The sequence below is a fragment of the Ovis canadensis genome, chromosome X, assembly GCF_042477335.2.
Source record: "Ovis canadensis isolate MfBH-ARS-UI-01 breed Bighorn chromosome X, ARS-UI_OviCan_v2, whole genome shotgun sequence".
Classification (NCBI taxonomy): Eukaryota; Metazoa; Chordata; class Mammalia; order Artiodactyla; family Bovidae; genus Ovis; species Ovis canadensis.
The window spans coordinates 9,982,037-9,996,127 of NC_091727.1; the positions used below are offsets into that span (position 1 = coordinate 9,982,037).

Genomic DNA, 14,091 nt, shown 5'->3' on the forward strand with positions numbered 1-14,091 from the left:
CACATGCAATATCATGTTTAGGTATCTGGATTACCTGTGTCTCTGTTCCTCTCCATTCCAGAGTTAATAAAGAGCCAACAAAAGTAATAGACAATATTACTATAGGCAACATCAAACTCAAAGAAGTGGAAAGGAAAGAAGAGCAGCATCTGCTGGAACTGTTGGAGGGAAAGCACCAAATACAAAAGAATGATGCGAACCAGGTAGAACAATTCAAGTTGGAAAGGAAGACACATGTATACCTGTGGCTGATTCATGTTGATGTATGGCAAAAACCATCACAATATTGTAAAAAAATAATTATCCTCTAATTAAAATGCATATGTAAAAGGAAGATGAATGTCAGACATTTCCAGAAGGAGCAGAACTGGAATCATCAGTCAGGAGGAAAGAGAAGAGAATGCTTCAAGGAAATCTTGAGAGAAAACATGACTCAATGAGTATCTTGGACTCAAGTCCCTTAGCCTCTCCACGTCTCAACATCCTCCTTTACACTCCTTTCCAGGGAGTCACACTGGCACACTCTGATAAGTGAAAGTCTGGAAACAGAAATATATTTGAATATATTTTTAATGATATCAAAGTCTTATCCAAATTTGAAAGGTAACATGGCATCCTTTAAATGTACCCCTTGTGCTTTATTTCAGTAGTTTCTTCAGAATGAAAAATTTCATTTGGAAACCAAGCAGTAAGCACAAAATAAAATGAATATGGTGAAAGTTGTCAGTAGACTTTTATGTATGTGTCAATGGTGAAACAGATTGTCTCATTTTTTTTAGTATGTCACTTTTGGGTCAGCCCCTCCATAAATACACTTTTCACACCTCAGAAAGATCAAGAAAGGAATATTTTTAAACTGGGCTAACTGGATGTGCCCAAAGCCTTGTCAGAAGCTCTGAACTCTTGAAAGCCTTGGTTCTCAGTGTATGAGTCAAATGACACAAATTTATTCCAGTTCTGCAGTCTGTTATTTAAAGAAACATGTTCTTATCTCTTCTTGGTTTGTCTTTTTTTTTTTTACTTCGGTGTAAGGAAATTTCCTCATGTCTAGCAAATGTGTCTGTGTGGTAGAGGGGAGATGGAAAGAGGTGGAACGGGGAAAAGGAAATACTCTTGTGATGGGTAAGGGGGAGTTCCACAAATATCTTCCATGTAAGTTTCCACACCAAGCCAATGGTAATGAAGACTTGTCACATGCTAGGCACTGGGTGAGGCATACAAGGCACCATGCTAGATAAACATCAAAGAGACAGCAAAGAAACACAACAGCTTGGCAGCCACTCTGACTTAAAACCCCATTTGCACAGGCTTCAGAGAGTCAATCATCTCCTGGGGAGGCTTTGGCATGGACAGAAGAAAACATCAAAGACACTCCAGACTTCAAATCCCTTCCAAGGGTGAGATCAGCAGGACAGGAAATGGGAAAGTCATCCTAGAAGGGATTTGGAAGGGAAGACACTCATCCAAGGACACCTCTGGCCCTGTGCATGAGCTGTTGCCATGTGCACATTCAACAGACATGATGCAGTGAACAGCTTGGCACCCAGTCAGTAGCAAGCCTTGCCCTAGGCCCCCACCGAGAAACTGCAGGGAATAAGGCGAACGAGAGAAGAGAATTCATTGACAGTGTTTTGTCATTGACATGGTCGACTTAATATTTTTAAAGGATCCCATGGAACAAGAAAGTCAAGTTCTAAAACAACAGAAGCATAAATAAATATCCAAAGATAGAAGCCCAAAAGGATGGGAGAGAACCAAATTCAGCCATGAGAAAATGAACAGATAGGGTTTACCTGAAATAATATCTGGCAGGCTAGACTAAAAACTCCTGGTAACCCAGCAGGGTTATTCATGCTTACGGTACCTCATTACGATCAGGGAACCAAAAGCTGCCAACACACACAAAGAAAGACCTTTGATTCCATGTCACTGGGAAATAATGACAGACTATGAAATCTGCCTGTGCACAGAGCCCAAACAAAGCTGAAATTTCACATGTGGCCTGTCACTGAAAGAGGATGGCAAAAATGAACTTGGTCATGCTTTTCCTCAAAACACTAGTTCCTACAAAAGCAAGGGATAGGAGTTTTCTTGAAGAGATAGGAACATTAAGGCGAATATTTTGGGACACATGGGATGTATATTGATTGTACGTACTGTATGTTGATTCACTCAAACCATACACACTGTCTACGTACATATGTATCATATGTGTCTTAAAATAAAATATAAATGTAAATTTTAAAACATATTTTAAATCAAACAAAGCTAAGATTTTAAAGTAAGGCCACAACAAGTGGGAAATTTTAAGATGAGACTCCAAGCTCAAGCAATCCTTTCTTACACATGCCTAGCTAGCAAGGACACACACAGGCTGGTGTGGTTTGGAGGCCATGTACCAGTCAAACTTGGAGTTTCCTGAGTGAAACCTTCAAGTGTTAGACACCAGCCTTGTTACTAAGTATCAGTATGACTGAGAAAAGATCCAGACCTCAGGAAACATGAGCATAATATCAGTACTTACCTTATATGGCGATTGTGGAGACTGAGATAATACATGTAAACCACTAAACTGAACCCCGGAACATATTAGAGACTCAATAAACATTCACTAATGATATAATAAATCTATTATAAATCTATAACAGAGATAATCTGTGCCACATATCACTTTATCATGCCCACAGCAACTAACAAACAGCAATCAGTAGTATTTAGTACATGTCTGTTATTTGATTTAGAACTTAGATGACCCACAACTTATTTGATTCCCTAAGTCTTACAATATAAACAGACATATAGAACAGAACATTTCATTTTTTCTATGTGGTCATTTCCACCAGTTATTAAACAAATGCATTTTTCACTGTACCTATTTTTTAATTTTATCTTCTTACAATAAAGAAAATGTCTGTTCCTTGTCATCAGTATTAAATCCTATAAACAAATCTCTAGATGTCAACACAATATTAGTACCTTAGAATAATGTTCCTCAAGATTTCTTCAAAGAGCAGATTCTCCAGATGTAAATAGGTATCTCTATTTAAAAAAAAAGGACTCTATTAAAGTTAATTTAAAATGTTGGATTAAATAATGTTAATCAGATATGTAGGATTTAACAGAGCCTTAAATATGCTAATGTGTGCTATGGATCTCCAAGAGATGAATATAAAATTGCACATTTCCCCAAATTACTTGTCCATACAGCTCCTTTTTTTACGGCATTACCTCTTGCATAGAACTATGATCCCTAGACAGAACTAATGCTCTGTGATAGGTACTTTGGGACATACTATTTTAGAGAGAATCCCTTAACTCTGTGGATTTTACCCTGAAAAGTGGGGTCAAAATTTCCTGAGAACACAGTTACTTTTCTCCTCAGATCATCTGCATAGAAAGCAGTGGTAGTTATAAAATGTCAGTGATCTATGCCCAGGGTTGACGGTGATATTTAATCATTGTTTTCAGAGTTTAATTGTTTATTAAATACATTGTTACAGCTCATTCAACCCATTTTTGCTCCAAGATGAGCAGAGGTTTTCATCTCTCTTCTGAACTAAGGGAGCTAATCCTCTGGATGAAAAATTATTTTTCAGCAGACTGTCCCTTTCTTTTCCTTTTGTTAAATTCAAGTAAGTGATTGTAATAAAATCTGCTTATTGGGAAGGCTCCTCCTACCTATATAAGCTCAGGAAATCCAAGTGAATATTAGTACCATTTTCAGTCAAGGTCATCACTGATTCTGGAATTGCATCATGCTAACCATGTCATCAGAGAATACAATGAAAGATAGTCTACACGTGTATCATACTTTTCACAGTTATTTAAGCCTACATTCCAATTCTCTCTCTTGATCAGTATTTCCTGAGCTTTAGGATAATGATCACCCATGGAACTTGGGATAAATAGCAATTTTGGGTTCTATCAGCTCATGTGTTTTTGAAATATTTCCCTGGTGAGGTGTATGATCAAGCACCTCTGGGAAACTCAACCTTGACTGCACATTACAAACCTTTATTTTTTTTGAAAACACCAGAATCCTAAAAGAAACCCTACTGAATCAGAATTTGCAAAGGTGGGCTGGGTATCTGTATTTTTAAATGTCTAAGAAATAGAATCAGCTCTCTAAGGGGAACTGTGGCTTTACACTTCTGGCTCATCCACTGACAAAGCCAGAGATGGAATTGCAAGGCAGCTTCTCCAACATAAAGTCCCAGGCTTCTTCCATGGGATCTATTACTACTGGCCACAAGGTTCTGACCACCGAGGCATGCTGTACACAGGGAAAGCTTGAATATCCACTGAATGAGGAAGGAAGGAATGTCAAGAGTAATATCTAAAACTAAACAAACAGTATCTTTGGAAAATAGTCAGAGGTGGGAGCAGGGAAATTTGTCCAAAGTGCCCCAACAGGGTTTAATGAAGAGGTTCTTGTGCTCATTTTCATGTGCTCATTCTACTTTACCTTCCAGTATTTTCTGTCATGTAAAATAGCTCCTTAGATTTTTAGTCTGTGACGTGAAATACCTTCTCAAACTTCACCATGCAGTTTTCTGATTGGTGATGTGGTTGCCCAATATAGTTCCATTTGTTTGGTCCCCCACCCTCTGGGCTTCCCTGGTGGCTCAGTGGTAACGAATCAGCCTGCAAATGCAGGAGATGCTGGTTCGATCCCTGGGTCAGAAGATCCCTTGGAAAATGAAGTGGCAACTCACTCCAGTATTCTTGCCTGGAGAATCCCATGGGCAGCCTATAGTTTAGGGGATTGCAAAGAGTGGAACATGACTGAAGTGACTAAGCGCACACACACTAGTAAAAGTATAGAACTTATTCAGATTTCACCCGTTTTCCCACTAATGTCCTTTTTTTGTTCTAGGATCCCACCCAAGATTCCACATTACATTCAACTGTCACTTTTCCTTAGTCTCTTCTGATACGTGAAAGTTTCTTTCCAGATCTTGACACTTTTGAAGAACAGTGGTTGCTTATTTTGTTAGAATGCCCCTCAGTATGGGTCTGTGTGATGTTTTCTGTGAGGTTATGCATTTGTGGCAAGAATACTATTGAAGTAATGGGCACTTCTCAGGGTATCATATCTGGGGGTACCTGATGTTCACAGGTATTACTAGGGATGTTAACTTTGATCACCTGGCTAAGATGGTGTCTCCCAGAATTCTCCACTGTAACTATTCTTTCCTTTGTGATTACCAAATGTCTTAGGAGAGATACTATTAAGTTGTGTGTCTGTCTCTTTGTAACCCTATGGACTGTAGCCCACCAGGCTCCTCTGTCCATGGAATCCTCCAGGCAAGAATACTGGAGTGGGTTGCCATGCCATTCTCCAGGGGATTTTCCCAACCCAGGGATCGAACCTGTGTCTGCTGATTTGCAGGCAGATTCTTTACCATCTGAGCCAGAATTCTTCCATAAGGAAGAGTATAACTTCCTTTCTCCCCACACCCATTTAAGACAAGAGACTAAAGGGCAAACACAAGCTACACAATTTTAGGTAGACCAGTAGGACCGCATGCATAGCAGATTGGGTCTTCAGAACATGATGCTACACCTGCATCCCCTGGGGAGCATTCCCTAGGGAGATTCTACCCTAAAGACTAGCAAAACACATACTAGATATGGAACAACCTAGAGTTTAACCCTAAATGCAGAGCTACAGTAGAGATGGCAGCATAGTGGTGATGATGCGAGGAGGAGTGTTTCTGGAGGTATCCACCTGAAAAAAGTGTTAATGCTTGTTGTTTTTTAGTCACTAAGTCATATCTGACCTTTTTTGTAACCCCATGGATGGTAGCCCGCCAGGCTCCTCTGTCCATGGGATTCTCCAGGCAAGAATACTGGAGTGGGTTGCAATTTCCTTCTCCAGGGGAATCTTCCCAACCCAGGGATCGAACCTGCGTCTCTTGCATTGGCAGGTAGATTCTTTACCACTGAGCCACTTGGGAAGCCTGTTTTAATGCTAGTCAGGAATAAGAGAATTTCTGGGGTTCAGAGAATATATGCAGAAAAGGTTAAAAAGGCTGATGGCAATTGGATGCTTGGTAAAAAACCAAGTTGTTACTAAAAGAGTCCAGAGAAAAGGTGACAGGACCAGTGAAGAAATTCTAGAAAGAACAGAGGCTAAGATCTCATAAGGCTTAGGACTGGAAACTGAGGAATCTGGGTGAGAGCAAGGAAGCCAGGCAAGTGTGGTGGAATGGGAAAATGGAAAACCTGGTATCATCAGAATTGTTCTCTGTGAAGGGAAGGAGAATAAATATTTTGGGTTTGTAGGCTGTAAAAGGCTCCGTCCCACAACTCAGTTTTGCAGCTGCAGTGTGAATGCAGCTACGAACAGTATGGAAAGAAATGGGCACTGTAGGCTTGGTCCTGCAGTGGGTCAATTTGGCCTGTGTATATTAGTTTGCCAATTATGAAGCAAATAAAGCCAATAGCATAACTGGAGTCAAAATGTCCTTTAGGCTGTATACAAAGTACCTCTTAGCTGGTCTTGTCGTTACTTAAAAACCTCAAGTGGCAGAGAGCTAACAAAATGACTATAGTCACCTCAAACAAGGCAAAGCAATTTGCAAATTCTCAATAATAAGGGGTCTTGGGGTTACTCTAGTTATTGCTCTGTTTCTAGATAAAGGGGTGAGCATTACCTTGAAATGTAACCAAATTACTTACGTTTATAATACATTCCCACCCAAATTAGATACATTATATACTTTTATTTGGAAGTCAAATTTTAGAAATGCTTTATGTTGAGGTTTCTTAAGATATTTTGAACCAAAATTGAATATAAGCCACTATTATTATTAAATTGCCTTTTAACTTGAAATTTTTACTATATGAGTAATTTGAACCAAGTTCTTGCCTTAAATTATTTCAGTAAGTTGAAATAAAGGAAACACTAACATTCTCTCCATCCTTTGATTCATCTCTGGCCTGATGTTTTGTTTAACCTTCTCCTTAAACATTATACCTTTGAAATACAAGCTTTTAGAACATAATGGTGGCTAAATAGAGGAGGATGAACCCGAGAACTTCAAATCATTTTGCTCTAGGAGAGTTAGAATATAGAGAAAACATTAAACTAACCCCTTTAGGAGTGAGATATCAGTTCTATTTTCCTTGTACCCTCTGGGCTTTTCTTGAATCTTTGAAATCCCTTCTCTATAACTGGAATTCCTGTGAAGATATTTCTGTGTATTTATTCTCAAGTAGCATCAAAAACATTTTAGAATTCTTTGCTAACTTAATTTTATATTGCTTTATAATTTTAGCAGCTTTGAAAGTTATTTGGATGCTAAGGCAAGACAGGAAAAATGCAAAGCTGCTCATCTGTGAGATGAACAGAGAAAGATACCTTTCAGTATTTTCAGTTTCCATAATGTCTTAGTAGTTCTCTGGAAATTTAACTTCGAGCCTGTATCATACTTTGCACTTCCCTGATGGCTCAGTGGTAAAGAATCTGCCTGCAATGCAGGAGATGTGCATTCAATCCCTGGGTTGGGAAGATCCCCTGGAGAAGGAAATCTTAACCCACTCCAGTATTCTTGCCTGAAAAATCCCACAGACAGAGGAGCCTGGAGGGCTACAGTCCATGGGGTCGCAAAAGTCTTGGACATGACTTAGTGACTAAACAAACAAAAACAATTGTACTTTGCAGATCTGATTTGAAATAAAAGAGCCAATTTTAGCAAAATATCAAGATGTTTGCTCGTTTTACATTTTATTATACTGTATATTGGTGTAAAATATACTTGGATCCATGTCTTCAGCTACTTCGTTGTAACACAGGAGTTGAAATATTAAGCAAGTTGTTTTTCATCTAGGAAGTGAAGTAAAGTGAAGTGAAGTGAAAGTTGCTCAGTCATGTCTGACTCTTTGTGATCCAGGCTAGAATACTGGAGTGGGTAGCCTTTCCCTTCTCCAGGGGATCTTCCCAACCTAGGGATCAAACCCAGGTCTCCCGCATGGAGGGCAGACTCTTTACCAACTGAGCTATCAGGGAAGACTGTAGGAAACTTGTCAGCAATTAGCTATTACTTTGTGGAAAAAAAAAAAAGTTTTACTTCCAAAAACAGTAAACAGATTACAGAATCATCTGAGTCTTAGGGCTGTGAATATTCTCATCATTAAATCCATGCATTCCTTTGGGCATAAATTAGCTTAGGCCACAGGGCAGTTGGAGGGTGACCACAGCTTGACAAACCTTATGGTTCAGCAGATGTGGTTGTAAGATATGGCTTCACTGAAAAATATTCACCACTAAGCAATTTTAGGACTACATTCTGAGGTTTTGATTTAAAAACTTGGAATTTTCAATAGAAAGGAGTGGGTTTATATCATATTGGTCTTGGGATACAGAAATATTTAGTTGCCTCAAGTAAGCAATAATGTGAACCAATAGAGCATTTCAAATTGCAATATTTCTACAAATCTGTAAGTCATGAGATGAGAAAGGTTTCCAGCACAAGTAATGACCCTTTTGCAGTTTCTTTTTGTTGACTTCCAGCTACCCAGGGGCTTTTCATGGTATATATATCAGAAGTCTTCATGGGAATCATTTGCTTTAAAAGGTCAGCTCAATATTTGAGTAGATTGTTTGAACAGTATATTCTTTGATTTGGAAAATAATATGTATATTCTCATGTAGGTGTAGAATTATTGAAATGTTCCAAGATTTTAGAGGAAATATCACAGCCACAATCATTTCCTTGGCTGTAGAGCTGAACACTATCATTTATAATACACATTGAGAAATTCCATAAAATCATGAAATGCACAGGAATCGAGTAGGTTACCTAGACATGCAGGAGAATAAGGACGAAGGAACTCAGAAACAACCTAATGTCAACCTTAAGCTTCCAAGGTTTGGGTTAATAAAAATTGAGTCAGACCAGTAATACTTTGATCTAGATCAAAATTTCCACTCTAATTCCCTGGCTATGAGAGGAAAGTAAATTTCCAGATTTCTCTTCGTAAAGGAAAAAAAAAAAAAGAAAGAAAGATGCTGACAGACTTCTTTAATGGTTTCAGAACTTGTGGTTATGTTTAGGAAACTCAGTAAGTTACAATTCAACATTTATATAAAGCAGGAGGGGGCTGATGAAATTAACATGTCCAAAAGTTACAAAGGAAACTTCTAAGATAAGGCAGGACTGCTGTATACTTTCCTGAAGGGGGGGGGTTGGTTCCCAATCTGGGGCATCATTCCTACTAGGTGCACAGAATCTCTGTGATTTATTCCAGTTCCTTGCTTACCTTTCCATGGAATATTCAGAGTAGCACTTACTGGTTTTGTTAGTCAGGACTCTTTGCTTTCCCAATCCCAACAATATTTATTTGGCAAAACCAATACAATATTGTAAAGTAATTAGCCTCCAATTAAAATAAATATACTTAAATTAAAAAAATAAAACATTCCTGTTTACTTATAGTGCCCTTGAAATTGACCATACAAAACTTCATTGCACATTCATACAAATGAGTGAAGACCAAGAAAAAGAAAAGTCATGTTTCCATTGCCTAAGAAGTTGGCAGTGTTTTCTCATTAGACTGTAAGCTCTGTGAGGGTAGGGATATTAAGCATTTGTCTTTCAGGCACTACTATGTGGTTTGTGCATAATAGAGCATTTCAATAAATATTTCAGTTTAATTGATTAGCTCTGAGGTTATCAGACCCTGTGCAATGTATTTACTTATTGCCAATTACACTTCACAATGACTTTTCTAGTTAGGTAACACTATCCTCATTTTATAAAGTCCCAAGATCACATAGCAGGAAAGCAAAAATATTTAGGATCAGATCGTAAATTTCTTATTCCAACTTTAATAATTCCACATCAGCTGCCTAAAATGGTATTCAGTGGATAAAGCAATTGCAAAATCTTTCCTCATCCCAGCAAATAAAGGATAATGTTGGATTCTTCTCATTTTTATTTGAATATCTGATATAGGAATCCCTCCTTAACCACAGAAAAGGAAGTATTTTGAATTGTTAAGGAACCAAAAAGTCATCAGTTATTATTTAGAGAAAACCCTTCCCAATCCCCACTCCAATATTTGCCTAATCACGTTCCTGGTTGGAACACAGGCACTGAATTTAGAACCTGAAGCCCATTTCCTGTCTAAAATGGTTTTCATTCATCCAATGTGAACACTTGTGTTTTTGTTTTTTGTTTTTGTTTTTTTTTTTTTTTTTTTTACTGCAAAGTTGTTTACAAAGCTGACTTGCTGGAATTCATTTCTTTTAATGAACAAAAGAGTGATGGAATATGTAGCTGGAAGGAATTCTCAGAGATCTGCATGCAACTGGCAGAGTTTTAAGAACAAGTTTTCAGTTCTAATGGAGGCTCCTTAGTCCAAATTGGAGCAACATTCAGGTAAAATTCTTTTAATGAAAGAATTGAGTAACAGAAAAGGAAGTTGGTAACTTCTTAAAACTAAACAGAGCTTGTTCTCATCCAACAGAATCATTCATTCAGGAGTCCATGGAATTCTCCAGGCCAGAATACTGGAGTGGGTATCCTTTCCCTTCTCCAGGGGATCTTCCCAAACCAGGGATCGAATCCAGGTCTCCTGCATTGCAGGCAGATTCTTTACCAGCTGAGCCACAAGGGAAGCCCTCAGGAAATACTGCTGCTGCTGCTGCTGCTAAGTCGCTTCAGTCGTGTCCAACTCTGTGCGACCCCAGAGATGGCAGCCCACCAGGCTCCCCCGTCCCTGGGATTCTCCAGGCAAGAACACTGGAGTGGGTTGCCATTTCCTTCTCCAATGCATGAAAGTAAAAACTTAAAGTGAAGTTGTGCAGTCGTGTCCGACTGTGAGCGACACCATCGACCACAGCCCACCAGGCTCCTCCATCCATGGGATTCTCCAGGCAAGAGTCCTGGAGTGGGTTGCCACTGCCTTCTCCACAGGAAATACTAATGAACATAAAATCCTTGTTACATGCCATCCATCAGGATACTAAGTTCATTAAGACTGATTTGTATTCATAAAAGATAACTAATAATTTTATGTTTTATGAAAAGTGGTATGTGACTGCTAAAGGCAGTACATTGAAGTGAGAGCAAATTACGCTCAGAACTCTAACAAGTAGAACAATAAAATCAACACATAAGGCTGAGATCAGCTGCAAATACAAGTCACCTTTAAGACAAAACTCGATTGGTAGTTGATCTACAGAATATATACATCAAAAGAAACTATTTCTTCTTTTCCATTGGTGAAGCTCTAGTCTTTTAATTTAAATTGAGATATAAATCACATACCATAAAATTCATCATTTCAATGTGAACAATTCAGTAGTTCTTAGTATATTCAGAGCTGTGCAGTCATCACCACTATCAAGGAACCTCCCTGGTGGGCTAGTGGCTAAGACTCTGTGCTCCCATTGCAGGGGGCTCAGATTCAATCCCTGGTCAGGGAACTAGATCCCACATGGCAGAACAAAGAGTTTGCATGCTGTAACTAAAAGTTCTGCATGCAGCAATTAAAAATAAAGATCCTGCATGCTGCAACTAAGACCCGGTGCGGCCAAATAAATAATAATATAAAAAAAAAAACCACAATGCATCACCACTATCTAATTGTGGAACATTTTCATCACTGCAATTAGAAACTCTATACTCTTTAAGCAGTCATTCACTCTTCCCTCCTTCTCCCAGCACTGGCAATCACTCATTTACTTTCTGTACCTATGGGTTTGCCAGTTCCGGAGATTTCAAGTAAATGGGATCATATAACATGTGGTCTTTTGTGATTAACTCCTTCTACTTAGCATTATGTTTTTGAGATTCATCCACATTGTAGAATGAATCATTTCATTTCTCTTTAAAGATGAATAATACCACATGATGAGTGCCGAAGAATTGATGCTTCTGAACTGTGGTGCTGAGAAGACTCTTGAGAGTCCTTTGGACTGCAAGGAGATCCAACCAGTCCATGCTAAAGGAAATCAGTCCTGACTATTCATTGGAAGGACTGATGTTGAAGTTAAAACTCCAATACTTTGGGCACCTGATGTGAAGAACTGACTCATTTGAAAAGACCCTGATGCTAGGAAAGATTGAAGGCAGGAGGGGAAGGGGACAGCAGAGGATGAGATGGTTGGATGGCATCACTGACTCAATGGACATGAGTTTGAGTAAACTCTGGGAGTTGGTGATGGAAAGGGAGGCCTGGCATGCTGCAGTCCATGGGGTTGCAAAGAGTCAGACACGACAGAGACTGAACTGAACTGAATATCCCATGGTATGGATAGACCACATTTTGTCCATTTGTTCATCAGTTGATGGGATGGGCATTTAGGTTGTTCTCATGTTCAGGTGATTATGAGTAATTCTGTGGTGAACATTCATGCACTGATACAAGTTTTTGTGTGACCATGTTCCTTTCATATGGTCAGCTTAGAAACAAAGAAAAGCAAGTCAGAAAGGTACCCAGGACTGTGCCAATGACAGCAAATTTATCAGTAGTCTGTTACTTTTGTTGCTGAATAGTATTTCATTGTATGAAGATATCACTATTTACTTATTTACCAGGTGCAAGATATTTGGATTGTTTCTAGTTTGGGGTAATTATGACTAAAACCACAATAACATAGGTTTTTGTGTGACTATAAATCCTAATTTATCTTGGGTAAGAATCTAGGAGTGGATTACTGCATCATGTAATTCTATATTTAACTTTAAAAGGAATGGCTAAAATCTTTTCAAGGAAACCCAACCATTTTGCATTTCTACCAGCAAAGTATGAATTCTAGTTGCCCCATATCCTTGACAACATTTGATATTGTCAGATTTTTTGTTTAATTTGTTTTGAACCATTCTAATAAGTGTTTAGTAGTGTTCTGATACTCTGAATCATCCTAGGTGGGTTTTTTATTTGGAAAGTAACTTGTTTTCTTGTTACTGTTTTTTTTCTCTAGCATTAAAAAAACACTTGTACAGATGTAGAGAGAATAGTATAATAAATCTTCATAAACTGATTACCCAAGTATCAATGATTATCAACATTTTGCCAATTTGTTTCATCAAGTATTACAATCAATTATTTTTGTTTTTTCCTGTGGTTCTTTTAAAAATTGCATACTTTATTTCATGTAACTATTGAACATTTCAATATGAATCCCTTGAATGCCTTTACAAATAAAGTGTAATCAAAACAAAATTTAACAATTCCTTAACATCTTCTAATATTTAGTTTATGTTCAAATATTCCCAATGCCTCAGAATTCTTCTTAAAGATTATTTTGTTTAAATTTAATTTCCTTAAAGCATTCAGAGGAAGCTAAAAAAAAATCTGAGGTCCTATTTCTCCAAATGATTGAGGTTCTCCTCAATTTTCAGAAATATTTTGAAGTTAGTTCAGATTTAACCCAAGTTATAGTTTGGTATTCCAAATTATATTTTTATTACACAGCAGGAATTGGGGGTTATGAGACAGATATTAAGAAAACAGAATTGGTGGATCATTTATCTCACAGATTAAAATACTTTAAAAGATGACTGTTACTATTAAACAGTGCAGCCAGTTGATTCTGTTGGCAGCGAATACATGGGTTGGCATTACCAGTCCAGAGTAGGGTACAAAGGACAAATACAGCGATGGGGACACAGGAAAGGGTTCTTTATTTGGTCACCAGATAGGAAGACTTGCTTCTCTCACCTGGCATTGTTCCATACAAGCTTAGTCACAGTAGGTCCTCAAAAATAACTGGAAAATTAACTAAAAATCCTACCAAAAGATGTGTGTATTTTGCATCAGGGGCTTCAGGCAAATGAAATTTTGGTTTTGTTTTGGAATAAAACCCGAATAAGAACATTTTAAGTCATGTCAGTTTCAACTTTCACTTCAGTTAGTAAACAGACAAGACTTTATTTTGAATTAGTTCCACTTTAATTCACAGTTGAGTCATAAAAAAATCCAGATATTAATATGGAGATTTGAAGATAAGCAACTTTGTGTGTTATGTTCTGATTTTTAAATTAATATCTCAGTTTAAATTCCTGGTGGGAATGAGACTTTTCTTCACTGCAAACTGTCATGCTGTGTTATATGGCTCCCTACATCTCCTGAGCT

At 38.0% G+C, this 14,091-nt stretch overlaps 1 long non-coding RNA gene across 1 annotated transcript in view; it reads right to left on the minus strand.

Annotated features, from left to right (window-relative positions):
* Nucleotides 1–1,007: 1,007 nt before the first annotated feature.
* Nucleotides 1,008–14,091, minus strand: part of LOC138930136 (uncharacterized) — a 249,339-nt gene continuing 236,255 nt past the window's right edge. The window contains exon 4 of the long non-coding RNA XR_011446098.1: nt 1,008–3,039. This is a non-coding gene — a long non-coding RNA (uncharacterized lncRNA). The remainder of the gene's footprint in view (nt 3,040–14,091) is intronic.